Source organism: Macaca mulatta, chromosome 9 (assembly GCF_049350105.2).
Source record: "Macaca mulatta isolate MMU2019108-1 chromosome 9, T2T-MMU8v2.0, whole genome shotgun sequence".
Lineage (NCBI taxonomy): Eukaryota > Metazoa > Chordata > Mammalia > Primates > Cercopithecidae > Macaca > Macaca mulatta.
The window spans coordinates 99,735,648-99,749,755 of NC_133414.1; the positions used below are offsets into that span (position 1 = coordinate 99,735,648).

General features: G+C 40.5%; 1 protein-coding gene and 1 long non-coding RNA gene across 4 annotated transcripts in view; both read left to right on the forward strand.

Annotated features, from left to right (window-relative positions):
• The window catches only part of PAPSS2 (3'-phosphoadenosine 5'-phosphosulfate synthase 2), a 91,035-nt gene that overhangs the window by 1,641 nt on the left and 75,286 nt on the right, over positions 1–14,108 (forward strand).
• The window catches only part of LOC144331161 (uncharacterized), a 28,982-nt gene continuing 15,112 nt past the window's right edge, over positions 239–14,108 (forward strand). The window contains exons 1-2 of the long non-coding RNA XR_013398115.1: positions 239–839; positions 1,868–1,922. This is a non-coding gene — a long non-coding RNA (uncharacterized LOC144331161). The remainder of the gene's footprint in view (positions 840–1,867; positions 1,923–14,108) is intronic.

The window sequence follows — 14,108 nt, forward strand, 5'->3', positions numbered from 1 at the left end:
AGAGGAGGGCACGGAGGGAAGCAGGAGAAAGAGGCTCTGTGTGGAATTCCCGGGGCAGCCGTCGCCCTGCAGCCCCTCTCCACCCTGCGACTCTGGCAATCTGCGCTCCTTGGGGTCGCCACGCCCGCGAGAGACCTCCCGAGCTTCTCAAGTGGGTCTGGATCTAGATCCAGGACCAGGGACAGGAAATCCCCTTTCTTTCCCAGGAGCTCTTCCAGACCCGCCTTTTCTTCTGTAGGGTCTCGGAGCAGATCGAGCTGACTCCCTTCTGCCAGGTCTGGTCGCTGGGGTTTTGTCTATGGGAACTTCCTTGGAGTGGACTTTAATGACGGACTTTCATAGAGGAAACTGCAATTATCGAGGCAAACTGGAGGAAATAGCATTTCTACGCTGGCGGGATTTAGTCCTCTAGCTTGATTTCGGCATCGGGTGGCATCTCGAGTTCAGTAATGAGGGGTGAGGGTGCCCCTCGGTTTGGTGGAGTAAGATGAGGGGACTGTGTTGAGGAGACACAGTTTTACCCAGAATTAATAAGATGAGCTGTCCTCTTTTAATGGGAAATATGAGGGCGTGTCAAAGAGAAAAGTTTCTTTCCCAGCAACATGGGCACCTATAAATTTTGCATTCTTAAAAATGGCAGCAGTTCTATTTGTCAATTACACCCCAATAAAGCTGAAAAAAAAAAACGGGAGCAGTAATCATAGACTCATAGAGTTGGATGGCGCCTTCTAGACAGCATTGGGGCCACGTCAGATGTGGTCAGCAAGCCTTGATAAAATCTCACTCAGCAGTCTGGCCGCTGAACATTCTATCTTCAGCCACCATCCTGCAAGCCTCAGGTGATTGTACTGGTTACTGAATGGGTTGATCTCTCTCTAGTGAGTAGACTTGCAACGGACACATAGTAGGTGCCTGATAAATGTTTATTCTTATATAATGTGAATTACCGAAATATCTTTGAGGTGTATTTGTGGTGGGCCAGGGAGAGGTTTAAAAAAAAAACAAAATATAAAGCCAAGAAGTGGGGAAGGAGTGTGGAGGGGCCATGCAGGACTGGAAGGGTCACTTGAGCAGCAAGAGAATAGGGTGGGGGCTCTGTGGCTTCCAGGGACCATACTGGACCAGCAGGAGGGTCCAGGGTGTAGGTGACATCAATTTGGGAAGGGACCTTCATCAAAATCCAGTTGCCTTTCTCAGGAGTAATTTTTAAGTGGGGGACTCTCAGCATTGTAACATATTTTTAAAATAATAAATGAAAATCACTTGTATTTTATTCCTATTTAATGTGATTAATTTCTGTAAAATCCTAAATAGTGTCTTCTAAATGGCAAGCCTCTGTGCCACTAGCTTTTTATATCAGTGGGGTTATAATTCACACTTTCCTGCTTGCATCAAGAATTCCTTCTCAGTTGTGATGGGGGGCTTTGTCAAGCCTTAGAAAAGGACGAGGTGGTCTCTCCTCTTGATGCCTCTGGTTGGCAGGAGCCCAGGAAGAGGAGGGTTTGAGAACAGGGTCATTACAAATCAATTGTAGGGGCTCTGTACAGTCAGAAGCAGTGAGAAATTTGAGGGCTGGAGGGTTTGGTTTTTGTATTTACACATTCTGAACCTTCTGTTTTTGGTTGGGTGGCTATATGTGTGTGTCTGTTTTAGACAGCATTAAATGAACTCCTGAAACAGCTAACTGAAATGGAACTTTTCTGAATTTTGATTTAGTCTAACGCAGTTATAACCCATGTACCAAACCAAGTTCCCAAAAGGGCTAGATAGGTACTGTCGGTACTATTCACAGCAAGCCAGCTGTAAATGCATGTGGAATCTCTCAAGCTTTGAATGTTCATTCACAATGTGTTTTGAAACCTTACAGGCCAAAGCAAAATCTGTCCACTGTGTGACCTCTGAACTAATCAATTATTTGATAAGTAAGTATTGCTGACCTCACAAGCTAGCCTGGGAGTGACTGAGCTGATCTTTTATGGTCTTACAGGAATCATCACATCGTTTACTGCACTGTCAACAGAGGATAGTTAATTCACACAGCACCCACTACAGTAACTTCAAATATTTGTTGAGCACCTACTGTGTGCCAGGTGGTATACTGGGTGGGGTAGGGGGAAAGGGAGATACCTCTTTTCCAGGTTTTTTTGTCCACGCTCTCTGGACCACTCTAGGAAGAGGAGATAGTTTTGGTTTAAATGAAAGAGTGTAGGATGATTTTTTCATAAGCTGTAGAAAAAATAAATGAAGTGTTCTTTTATAAAGGAAGGTAGCACATTCCTTCTGTGCTATGCATCTTTACCATGGAAACCGAAGAAACAGCTACCGGTCACATTCATCCCTTCCACCCCTCACTTACCTCCAACCCTGGCTACCCTCCCACCCCCACTCCCTATAGGCACGCTTAGACACCCAGGAGAGGGAAAGGGACAGACTGCCTCTAGGGGACTGGAAAGAAGGGAAGGCAAAGGCCTGGGCCTTTCCTCTTACATCATTTCCTGGATTAACATTTTTCAAGGCCCACAGACAGTGCTGTTATGTTCTGGAGACACCCAATCTGAAAACATTGACTGAGATATTAAGTTATTTACGAAGGATCAAATAAGACAACAATTGGAAAGGAGTGAAAAGATACTGAAAACCACAGCGCTCTCCATAGATGTAAGGGATTATCAACCTTTTCCTTATTTATTTTCTTTCTTTTTTTTTCTTTGAGGCAGAGTCTCGCTCTGTCACCCAGGCTGGAGTGCAGTAGCCTGGCATGATCTTAGCTCACTGCAACCTCCGCCTCCCAGGTTCAAGTCATTCTCTTGCCCCAGCCTCCCAAGTAGCTGGGATTATAGGCACTGCCATCATGCCCTGCTAATTACCTTTTCCTTATTTTCAGAACTGTGTACAGTATAACATTATTTTTCTAGAAGTAGCTACTTTTTTTTTTTTTTTTTTTTTTTTTTTTTGAGATGGAGTCTCACTCTGTCACCCAGTGCAGAGGAGTGATTTTGGCTCACTGCAACCTCCGCCTCCCAGGTTCAAGCAATTGTCCTGCCTCAGCCTCCTGAGTAGCTGGCACTACTGGTGTGTACCACCACGTCCAGGTAATTTTTATATTTTTAGTAGAGACGGGGTTTTGCCACATTAGTCAGGCTGGCATCGAACTCTTGACCTCAGGTGATTCACCCACCTTGACCTTCCAAAGTGCTGGGATTGCAGGCTTGAGCCACTGTACCCAGCTGGAAGTACTTACTTTTAAAACTGTATAAAGACACTACCTAAGGCAAGACATGAATTTCTAGATGAGTAACCACTGGAGGGAGGGAGAAACAAGCATTTCCTAGAGGCCAGACACTCAGACATACTGGATTTCATCTCATCCCCACAGTAGTTCTCATCTCAGGAAACAGCTTTGTCTTCAGGGGAGGAGAAATACCAGGGGCAGGGCGCTATTGAAATTCGAGTCTGTCCAGCATCAAAACTCACCCTCTTGCCCCACCCCCGTACTTCTGTTTCAGGATGTAACTGCTTTGGCCTAAAGTTTTCTCATCTGTAAAATGTGGGTAATAATAAATTACCACTTACAATTGTGGTGAAAAGTAAATAACTTCTAAAAATTGTCTTACACAGTGCCAGACCCAGAGTTAGTGCTTCATATGCAGTAGTGATCTCATTTGTATTAAACTATACTGTCATGGTTTGGCATACCTAAAAAGAAAAAAAAGCACCCATCATACTGTTTTGAAGGCTCAGTAAATGACAACAGCCAGAGTATTTTTGTTTTGTTTTGAGACAGGCTGGAGTACAGTGGTGCTATAATGGGTCACTGCAGTCTCGACCTCCTGGGCTCAAGTGATCCTCCTGCCTCAGCCTCCCAAGTACCTGGTACTATAGGTGCACACCATCATGCCTGGCTAACTTTTAAAGTTTTTTTTTTTGTTGTTGTTGTTTGGTAGAGATGAGGTCTCACTATGTTGCTCTGGCCAGTCTTGAACTCCTGAGCTGAAGAGATCCTCCTGCCTTGGCCTCCCAAAGTATTAGGATTGTAGGCTTGAGCCACTGTGCTTGGCCAGCCAGAATACTTAATAAGGAAAAACAAATGAAGAAATATAGAGGTGACAATTTGAATTCTTATTGTGATAAGCTGGATAGAAGACACTGGTTGATGATTAGTGTAGAGATACCAGAGTATCGGTGAGTTTTTGCCAATAACTTTGGCCAAGAACGATAATCCATGCGTAAAGTAAATATTGGACTAACTTCTCTTCACCCTTCCTGTGCCTTCAACCATTCCTACATGTGCCTTAAAATTAGTGTTTCCCAATTCATGCCATCACCATTTATGAGATCATCTGTTTGGACTTCGGTGCAGTTAAAAGATAAATGTGGTTAACTCAGTTATATGTCTCTTTGAGATAATTGTCTTTGTCTTTTATCATTTTTCTCTTGATGCATGTGACTCTGTGGTTTGCTGAGGGGATAATTAGGCTTAGCTCTAATATGGAACCTTTAGGGAATTAGAGTCTGGGAAAGGCATCAATGATGTCAATCTCAGTCCTAGGCGATTTCTGTTTATTTCAAAATCTATCACTAAATAGTAATGGGCACTCATTAGTCTTTGTGTTTGGAAGTCTTAGGAAAATGCAGAAACTAAAGGTAAATCAACATAAATATAACACCAGCTCAACTGGTCTTTTAGCCCCTAGGTGATTTGTTCATATGACGCTTGAAACAGCTTATATGCCCAGCACCTGACATTGATCCTGGCACAGATTTCGATATTTCAATATTCGTTGAATGAATGAATGAGTAAATGGCTAGAGAATTCATTAGAGGATGTATTTGCCCTTAGGATCTATATTTTTTCCTAGATTCCTCACTCTCCCCTCTTCTCTTTATGTGCTTGGTAATTTTTGACTGGGTATTTGTCATTACTGCTGAAAAATTACTTGCAGAGATTCTTTCAGGCCTAGGATGAACGACTTTGTTTTCAGAGAGGATTTACTTTTGTTTCTGCCAGGTGTCTGGCCCCACTCCTAGCCTAGGACTACTTTAACTTGAATTTACCACTTTTTAAAGACTTAGGTGATATGAATTTCGATTGCTATTTTGTACATGAGGGCCAGATTGTGAATACAACTTCCCAGGGACCACCTCCCCTTTTATACTCACTTTCTATGCCAAGACAATTGTCCTTGCGGTCTCTCTGAGTGGGAGGTAGCTTTATTCCGGTTCACTCTTATTTTTAGAGTGTGGTGTTTAGGAGCCCAGCTTAAACTGAGGAAGACCTTTTTTTCTTTTCACCTGAGTGGGTTCTGGGCTTTAATTTCTGATCCACCTCTCTCAGTGAAGCTGTCAAAATCAGTTCATATATGCTCCTCTCAGCAAATATACCCTTATAAGGTAAAAGTGCTTCTCTGCTTACTTATGTCTTTGAGTTCTTGCTTTCTTCCAGATTTTGGCCTCATAGTTTCTTCCTATTTTGTCAGCTATTTGTTGTTTTAATTTTTAATGTTTTTTTTTTTGTTGTTGTTGTTGTTGTTTTATTTTTGTTTTTAGATGGAATGTTGCTCTGTCACCCAGGCTCAAGTGCTGTGGTGTGATCTTGGCTCATTGCAACCTCTACCGCCCGAGTTCAAGCGATTCTCATGCCTCAGCCTCCCTAGTAGGTGGGATTACAGGTGTGCACCACCACACCCGGCTAATTTTTGTATTTTTAGTTGAGACAGAGTTTTACCATGTTAGCCAGGCTGGTCTCGAACTCCTGACCTCAAGTGATCCGTCTGCCTTGGCCTCCCAAAGTGCTGGGATTACAGGCATGAGCCACCATGCTTGTCCTATTGTTTTAAATTAGATTATTCTATATTATTACTAGCATTTGCAGTTATTTTCAGTGGAAGCATCAATCTGAATAACCTACCCATCACTCTGGAAACAGAAACCTCTACCCTTTCTAGATTCTGTGAATCATTAACATCTCCTATCATACCTTAGCAGACCTGTGCCACTCTCATAAAAGGAGTACTTTATGAACATGAACTCCAATCAAGTAGCTAGTCAAAAATCTTTGATTTAATCCCTTTTCCCTAGGATGTGCTACAGCGTGGAGTGCGGAGTGCTCACCTTATCTTGGTGGTCTCTGCCTATGCAGACATCCTTAGAGATGTGCATTGTCATGTCCAATCCTTAGTGTTGGTCCAATTCAAGTGCATTCTTGTCTAAAAGGCCCCTTCAGTTTCAACAACTCTCCTTTTTTTTTTTTTTTTTTTTTTGAGACGGAGTCTTGCTCTGTCACCCAGGCTGGAGTGCAGTGGCCGGATCTCAGCTCACTGCAAGCTCCGCCTTCCGGGTTCACGCCATTCTCCTGCCTCAGCCTCCCAAGTAGCTGGGACCACAGGCGCCCGCCACCACGCCCGGCTAATTTTTTTTGTATTTTTAGTAGAGATGGGGTTTCACCATGTTAGCCAGGATGGTCTCGATCTCCTGACCTCGTGATCCACCCGTCTTGGCCTCCCAAAGTGCTGGGATTACAGGCTTGAGCCACCGCGCCCGGCCTCTCCTTACTTCTTTCATGCTCTCCTGGGTACCCTGAGGTCGTTTTGTTGCTCCAGCACAACTCTGAGGTCGTGGGGGATGAATTTGGTGGGACTAGTTAAGGTCCTTGACATGTCCCCGCTACTCCCAGGAGTGTGGGAACTAGGTTCCTAGTTTGCTGTGACCATGCAGGGACTTGGAGAAGCTCTGGGGGGCTGCTGAATCCCACCCTCTTTTCCTCTGAGACCAGAAGCACATCCAATGCCCTCTCCTTTCAGAGTCCTCAGGGCTATTTGGCCTCCTTCTTCCCCATGCTCAGCACCAGGGGCAGGACACTACTCCCTGTTTCAGACTCCGACGGGTACCCAAGCTTGCTTTGCTTCTATTTTAATAAAGATTAAAGCTTTCCAGAAAGGTTAATTGGTTTATCATAGCATTGGATTTGTTATAAATTTTGTCTTCTTGTTCCTTTTTCCTGTCTTTTTGATCACCACATTTTTGAAAAATTTACAATAAATTGGCTGGGTGTGGTGGCTCATGCCTGTAATCCTAGCACTTTGAGAGGCTGAGGCGGGCGGATCACTTGAGCGAAGGAGTTTGAGACCAGCCTGGGCAACGTGGCAAAACCTCGTCTCTACAAAAATGCAAAAAATTAGCCAAGCCTGGGTGGCGCAGGCCTGTAGTCCCAGCTACCCAGGAGGCTGAGGTGGGATCACCTGAGTATTAGAGGTCAAGGCTGCAGTCAGCCATGATCATGCCACTACACTCCAGCCTGGGTGACAGAGTGAGACCCTGTCTCACAAAAACCTCAAAAAACAAACAAACAATAAATTGGTGCACAAGATGAAAATATTTTTTCTCTGTGCAAAAGAGCCACTGTATTAAAACTTGAAATATAACTTGCCTCTGATGACACTTGCTGTATAAAATGGGTTCCATCAGTTGACTGATGTGACTTCCTTTAAAATCTTATCAGCATCCCTTTCTGCATTTCAAATTTACTACTGAAGTTGATTTTGCTATAATTGTTATCGTGCAAGCATGATTGTAATATAAGCATGACAAACTCAATCTGTGTAGCATCAATATTAACTTTTGGCAATAAAAGCAGATAGCCTGTGACAATAAAGATTTTTTAAAACAGTTACATAAATATATTATGTCAAATGCTGCATCATTAATAGTGATAATTTCTCTGCTAGTCAATAGTTGATTAAATGTCTAGTTAACACCTGCTTTATGTTTTATTATTGATTTATTATGAAAAGTATTGATTTTTATCCACCAAGCATCTATATCCAGTCTCATACCATAATTACTTTTTTAAAAAAATTTTATGTTGGGTGTGTGCTTTTAAAGTCATTTGTAGACTTTATGGATTTAAACCACCTAGAAGAAAATCTGAGATTTTATCCCTATAAACTATTCATCTACACCCTCCTCCAATCATTATTAATTTATGAATAATTCATGCCTTCCCAATTTCCAGCAAAGTCAGCAACTCAAGCGTTAGTGATGATTTTATTTTCATACATTTGCTAGTGTTAAAAATATGAATTAACTTTTTGGCCCTCTGCTGGGGGTCCCATGTGTATTACTTTGTTTCCTTAAGGTCTCTAAAATCTTTTCGTTTTTCAGTTCCTGTGAAAATCCTCACTTATATATTTGTTTACCTCACTCACTCAACAATATTTATTGAATGACCAAACCAGGATCTCTATTTGTCATAATTAGCAATAGCTACCAAAGCCTTATATTCTTTAATTATAGTTTTTAGTCTATTCACTGTCTTTAAGTCTATTCTAAACACAGCATTTGCCTTTTTTAATTGAAGCACTCCATCCACACCTTTATATTTATCAATGTTCTGCCCAGTAAGTCTTTCAGTGGCCTTGAGCTAAAAGCAATAAAATTCCCAGCTGACTTTTCTTACGTTTCCTCATTCATTTTTCCACTAAGTTGAACATTATTTACTCTATATTAAGGCTGTCTCTACTTAAAAAGTGAGTGTGTGTGTGTGTGTGTTTAAAAGTAATTCTAGTATTTTTGAAGGAAAGGAAAATTAAGAGCTCACTTTTAAGCCCTTTATATGACAGTTGATATACAGCGTTAAGAGCTGTGCCAGGCTCTTGGCCATTCTTTGGGTTGACTGGGTGGGGATACTACTACTGAGCTAGAACTCTAATTACCCAACCACACACTTATCACTTCTTTCTTTATGACATGCTCTTTGAAAGTGGCCCTGCCCATTTTCTATAGCTTTATTTCCTCTTTCATTCAACAAGAAATGTTTGCCATAAACAAAACTTCCTCCCAGTTGGTTTATTACATTCTGACTTAGCTTTAGCATTTTATTGTGGCATTCTGGGGACGGAAAATACAGACCAAAAAGCAGTATTTGAAAGATGTTACTTGACTATTGTGAAATACTTTTGATTGGCTGTACTGTTTCTCTTTAGAAAATTAAACCCTTTCCCACCTCACTCAGTCTTCCTTAAACCTTCTCAAATGGTTGAATTGTTTTTATCAAAAAAAGGGATGCCATTGATTAGATAGCATGCGATGCAGATAAAGTTGTATTCAGTAAAGGCTGGACCAAGTTCAGTTATACACCAAAGCCTCAGTTCAGTTTTACCTCTAAATCCATCCATTTCCATTGCTTCCTAAGTTCACAAAGTTCTATGAAGTCGATTATAGTAACCATGTGTGGTCTTCCCAGGAACTAAATTGCTGACTCCCAATAGAGTGTTTTCCTAAATTATATGAGTAATTATGGCTCTTGGGCCATTGCGTCACTAGTAAAACAATGTTTTGAGTAGTTACTAAAAAATAACCAAATCATAACTAAAATAGTTTTTCATTTGACCTTTGTGTTTAAGTTAGCCAACAGAATAAGAAGACATCAAATAAAGCCTAGACATAAAAATTCCGATTGTGGAATGTGCAAATTTATCTGAAGTTTCTTTTTTTAGAGCATGTTTGTTAGAAAATTCCTACTCTGTTGTATTCTGTTCATTGCTATGATTTATTGAGCACTGACCTGTACGTTAACTCACCGACTCTTCACCATCTCACGAAGCAAGTTGTGAATAAATAGTCTGAAGGGAGTTCATTTAACTGAAATGGGTCTTTAGAGAGTTACCCACAGGAGAAGCTAGAATCTTACTAGCTTCTCTGTGGTTAATAAGATGTTTATTTCATAGAGGCAATGAGACTTCATGCTATGTAGCCAACACAGCTAGATTAGGTAACTAGTAATGTATTATTGTTTCATTTATAATATATCTGGCAGCTGTCTACTGCTATTATCTCAAGATAATAATAATGAATTCTGTTGAGAAACATTCCCCAGCACTTTTATTAAAAAAGAGTAAGTGGCATAAATTAGCAAATACATGTTACCCTCACTCTCACACGCATTTCTTTCTTTATGGTAACATAAGGTGAATAATTGGAAAATAAATGTTATTTGTTCTCAGACTCAACCTGTAATAGTTTTTATTGCCTAGCCTTATGGCTATGTCAATATTCTGCAAAAATGAACAGAATAATTTGTTTCTGCTAAAGCTGCCATACTTGAGCCAAGTTGTAATTATTAATATGATGTAGGTAAAAAAAAAAAAAGAAAGAAACTAGAGCACGAGTGCATTTTTCACATAAAAATTTGACCCAGTTCAAGGTCGACGCTTAAGGAGGTTGTCAACCGATCAATGAGGAGTGCCTAGAAATAATGGGATTGTAAAAGGTATGTTCTTTACTGTTTGGAAGAAAGATTTGGGAGCATTGTCTCCTTCTAACACAGAGGTAAGGGGAGTCCAAGTTTTTCAGCAATCCTGGGCTAGTATTTCAGCGATAGGTACTAGGAAGGTTCATATTCCCGTTCCCAGGAGATGATTGTATAAAAGGATGGAGCACACACACACTCATGCTGAGGAGAGCAGCATTGGCTGGGTGTATTTCAGGGGATGAAATTGAAGTCTTTTACTGGAGAGGAGCTGCAGTATATCCATTAAATAAAAAGAGTCATCGCGACTGCATAGAAATTGAATCACAGAATTTGTGTCTTCACAGTGGGATACAAAATTCTGTCTAAAGGATGTGTTGTCTCTGCATAGTTAGCCACATTTAGGGAATGGAAAAATCTGGGTCATCATAAATACCCGGTTTCTTCCATTTTCTTCTTGGTGTTGAGGCTATGACTCAGAAAGCCTTTTACACATCACACTATGTTATCAATCCTTGTTGACATAATAACATCCCTTGGGATTCAGGAAGGCACCTTGTGTACCCAATAGGGTTCCCCAAATTGAAGAAAGAAACAAGCATTTGTCCAGGGACTATCTGTACAGTATCCCATTTCATCCTCACAGTAACCTATGAAGTAGTTCTTGTCCCTATTTTATAGTAGAGAACTCTGAAGCTTGTAGAGGCTAAGTAACTTGCCGCAGGATGCATAACCCTAAATGGCAGAGCTGGAACACAAGTCCCATGTTTTCAACCATTCTTTTTTTTCTTCAGTTAAAATAATATATAATGGATAATATGACTGTGAGAATGCAAAAGGATCTTTTGATCACTTAAACATGCATTTTAATTTTACCTTTGCAGACTAAAAGGATGATGCAGGCACTTTGAAAGGGATTTCCTTAGGGGCTTTTTGGAATGTTGTGTAATCTTTAGAAGATGCAGATTTTAGCAAATGCTGTTAAAAGGCAATAAATGTTAGTTTGGATGAGGCTCTGCGGCCAGTTTTAGGAACAGTAGTCTTTGGAATTGAACCCAACATTTCACCTTAAGAATACAAGGCTTCAGTGTTCTAGTGGGTGAATGCATACACTCAAGAATAAGTGTTTTTAGAAATAATTGCAGCGACTTACACATAACTCTAGACCCAGCCTTGTTCATTATGTGAGTGCTGCACAGTCGAGCATTCATGAGTTACAAATTCATGAGTTCCCAAAGCCCCACAGGCCTGTTCTCTGGATGTACTAGATTTCATCAGCATTTCCATTGCTCAGCACAGAATTTTAATATTTGTGATTCAGGGAGATTGTTTTATATATACAGCCTAATAATGAGAACCAATTAGAAAATATATAAAGAAAATACAGAGAGGTAGCAAAGTACAGCCTACAGTGGAACACCAACAGGGCTAGTGTTAGGAGGGGCAGCTGAAACCTGGGTTGAACACTATAATTGTGTGGCTTTGAGCATCTTCTAATTGCAGTTACACATTTCAGGAGACTCAATTTTATGCATGTGGTATTGCCATAAGGGTAATTGCTACCTCCCTGTATTATAGCGGAGTTCCTCTGGGCATGCATAATACCTTTCTTTCATCATGCTCATCAAGACTTATTCATACGTTGTTATCAATTATCCTAGTAGCTCTACATAATAGGTAGTTACAAGTATTACAAATCATAGATTAGGCCACTAAAATAAAGAAATGAGGTAAATTCCCTGCAGTCTTCTTGTGGGGCAATGTAATAGTAGAGACCACGAGTTTGCCAAGTTCGGTGGCTGATTCCCATGTTTTGTCTGGGATATTGGGATGATATTTGGAATGAAGGGTTTCGTATTTGGATTGCACCAAGTTAACTGTGTGCTGCGAAACATTATATGGCTTCATTTTCATTGGGAGAACTAATGATATAAATGATGTAACATATGAATTAAGTGATTTAGCTAATTACACATATTTTTGGATGCTTCTAAAAAACTAATATGTGATCCTTGAAGTACAGAAAGTTGTACATTCAAGGTTTTCTACCCTTTTTGTGTGTGTTTTATTTTAATGAGGACAGTGGGAACTACACCATTTCTTTCCTGCAAGTTCATCCTGGATTACCTTTTTATATCCATTAAACATAGAAATTCTGAAGCCATGTCTGCCTACATGTCATCTTGATTGCCTGTGTGAACAGTTGCAGATCAAATGTAGAAGCAGTTACTATTTAAAAAAAAAAAAGGTGTTATAGACCAAGGGTTGAGGAAAGAGAAAGATACAGTGACAATGAGATACCTTGGGGGAAACGAGCCTTTAGACCAGGGGTTAGCAAACCATATCCTGTGAGCCAAACCACAGTCACCTGCCTGTTTTGGTAGGCCTATAAGCTAGGAATGGTTTTTACATTTTTTAAAAAGACTGATGGGGAAAAGTCAAAGGAAAATGATATTTTGTGGTATGAAAAGTACATGAAATTAAAATTTTAGTGTCTGTAAATAAAACTTTTGAAACACCATGCTTATTCATTTGCATACTATGGCTGCTTTTACAGCAAGGATGGATATTTCTGTGTGGCCTGCAAGGCTGAGAATGTATACTATCTGATCCTTTAAGAAAAATTTGCCACCTCCCGCTATATACAGTGGGAGCCAGTGTTCAGTTGGAAGATGCTTAGACCCATGGCCTGTCAGCATGTAACTCTATGTGTCTGAATTCAGAGAGCTGAGTACTAGCTGTACTTCATGACCCCCATTGAACTGTGTTTGGTGTATTGTCATTGTTTTGGTAAAACATTATTTTTTTAAAGCTCTGTGGAACTCACTATTGTGTCTACCGTAATGATATTATTCAGATTATTTATTAATTACAACATTCCCTTTATAAATATCTCTGGAATTTTCTTTATTTTTGTTTTTGTAGAGACGGGTCTCCCTATGTTGCCCAGGCTGGTCTTGTACTCCTGACCTCAAGCGATCCTCCCACCTTGGCCTCCTAAAGTGCTGGGATTACAGGCGTGAGCCACTGTGCCCAGCCTGGGATTTTCTTTATATTCTCTTTATAAAAATACATAGGGAGACATTTCTGTCTAGTTTTACTATGAGAAGGGTTATATTTTTCTGAGCTGTGTGTGTGTGTTTGTGTGTGTATGTATTTGTGTGTGTGTGTGTGTGTGTGTGTGTGTGTGTGTGTCTAATTCCTTTGGGAATTTTGGGACCATCCAGGTTTTCCCCCTCAAGATGCCTGCCAGAAAGCTCAGAAGTGAATTTTTGGCTTACTTTTTTTTTTTTTTTTTTTTGCACCAGCTTTATGCTTGGTACCACTTCATTTTATGTCCCTGGGTTGTTCTCTTTCCCTTTTCTTGTCCACTTCTGACTCATGAGTTTTTGCTATGCTTTATGAATCTCCTAAGTCACTAAATACTTTTAGGAACTCTACAGAACATTAAAATATAAAATTAATGGTAAGACATATTTGAATTTTTGTTCTAGAAGGTCCCAGAGCTCTCCTTTACCATTCTACCTCAGAGAGCCCTTTTCCTTCTGCCTGTTATCTTGGGACTGTCCAGGGCTCTATGCCTGCATTGCCTAGAGCCAGTCCATGAAGTGCTCATTGAGTGTTTTGTAGTGTAATGTTCTACCCTTCCTGCAAGCTTACAAATCAACCCCTTCGAGACTGATAAAGAGAGAGCAGAGGTTCTTTAGTATCTAGAATCCAGAGAAGTCAGGAAGGTTGTGAACTTGGATGGGTAAAAAAAATTTTTTTTTTTTTTTTTTTTTTTTTTTAGCTGAAGTCTTGCTCTGTTACCCAGTCTGAAGTTCAGTGGTACAATCTCGGCTCACTGCAACCTCCACCTTCC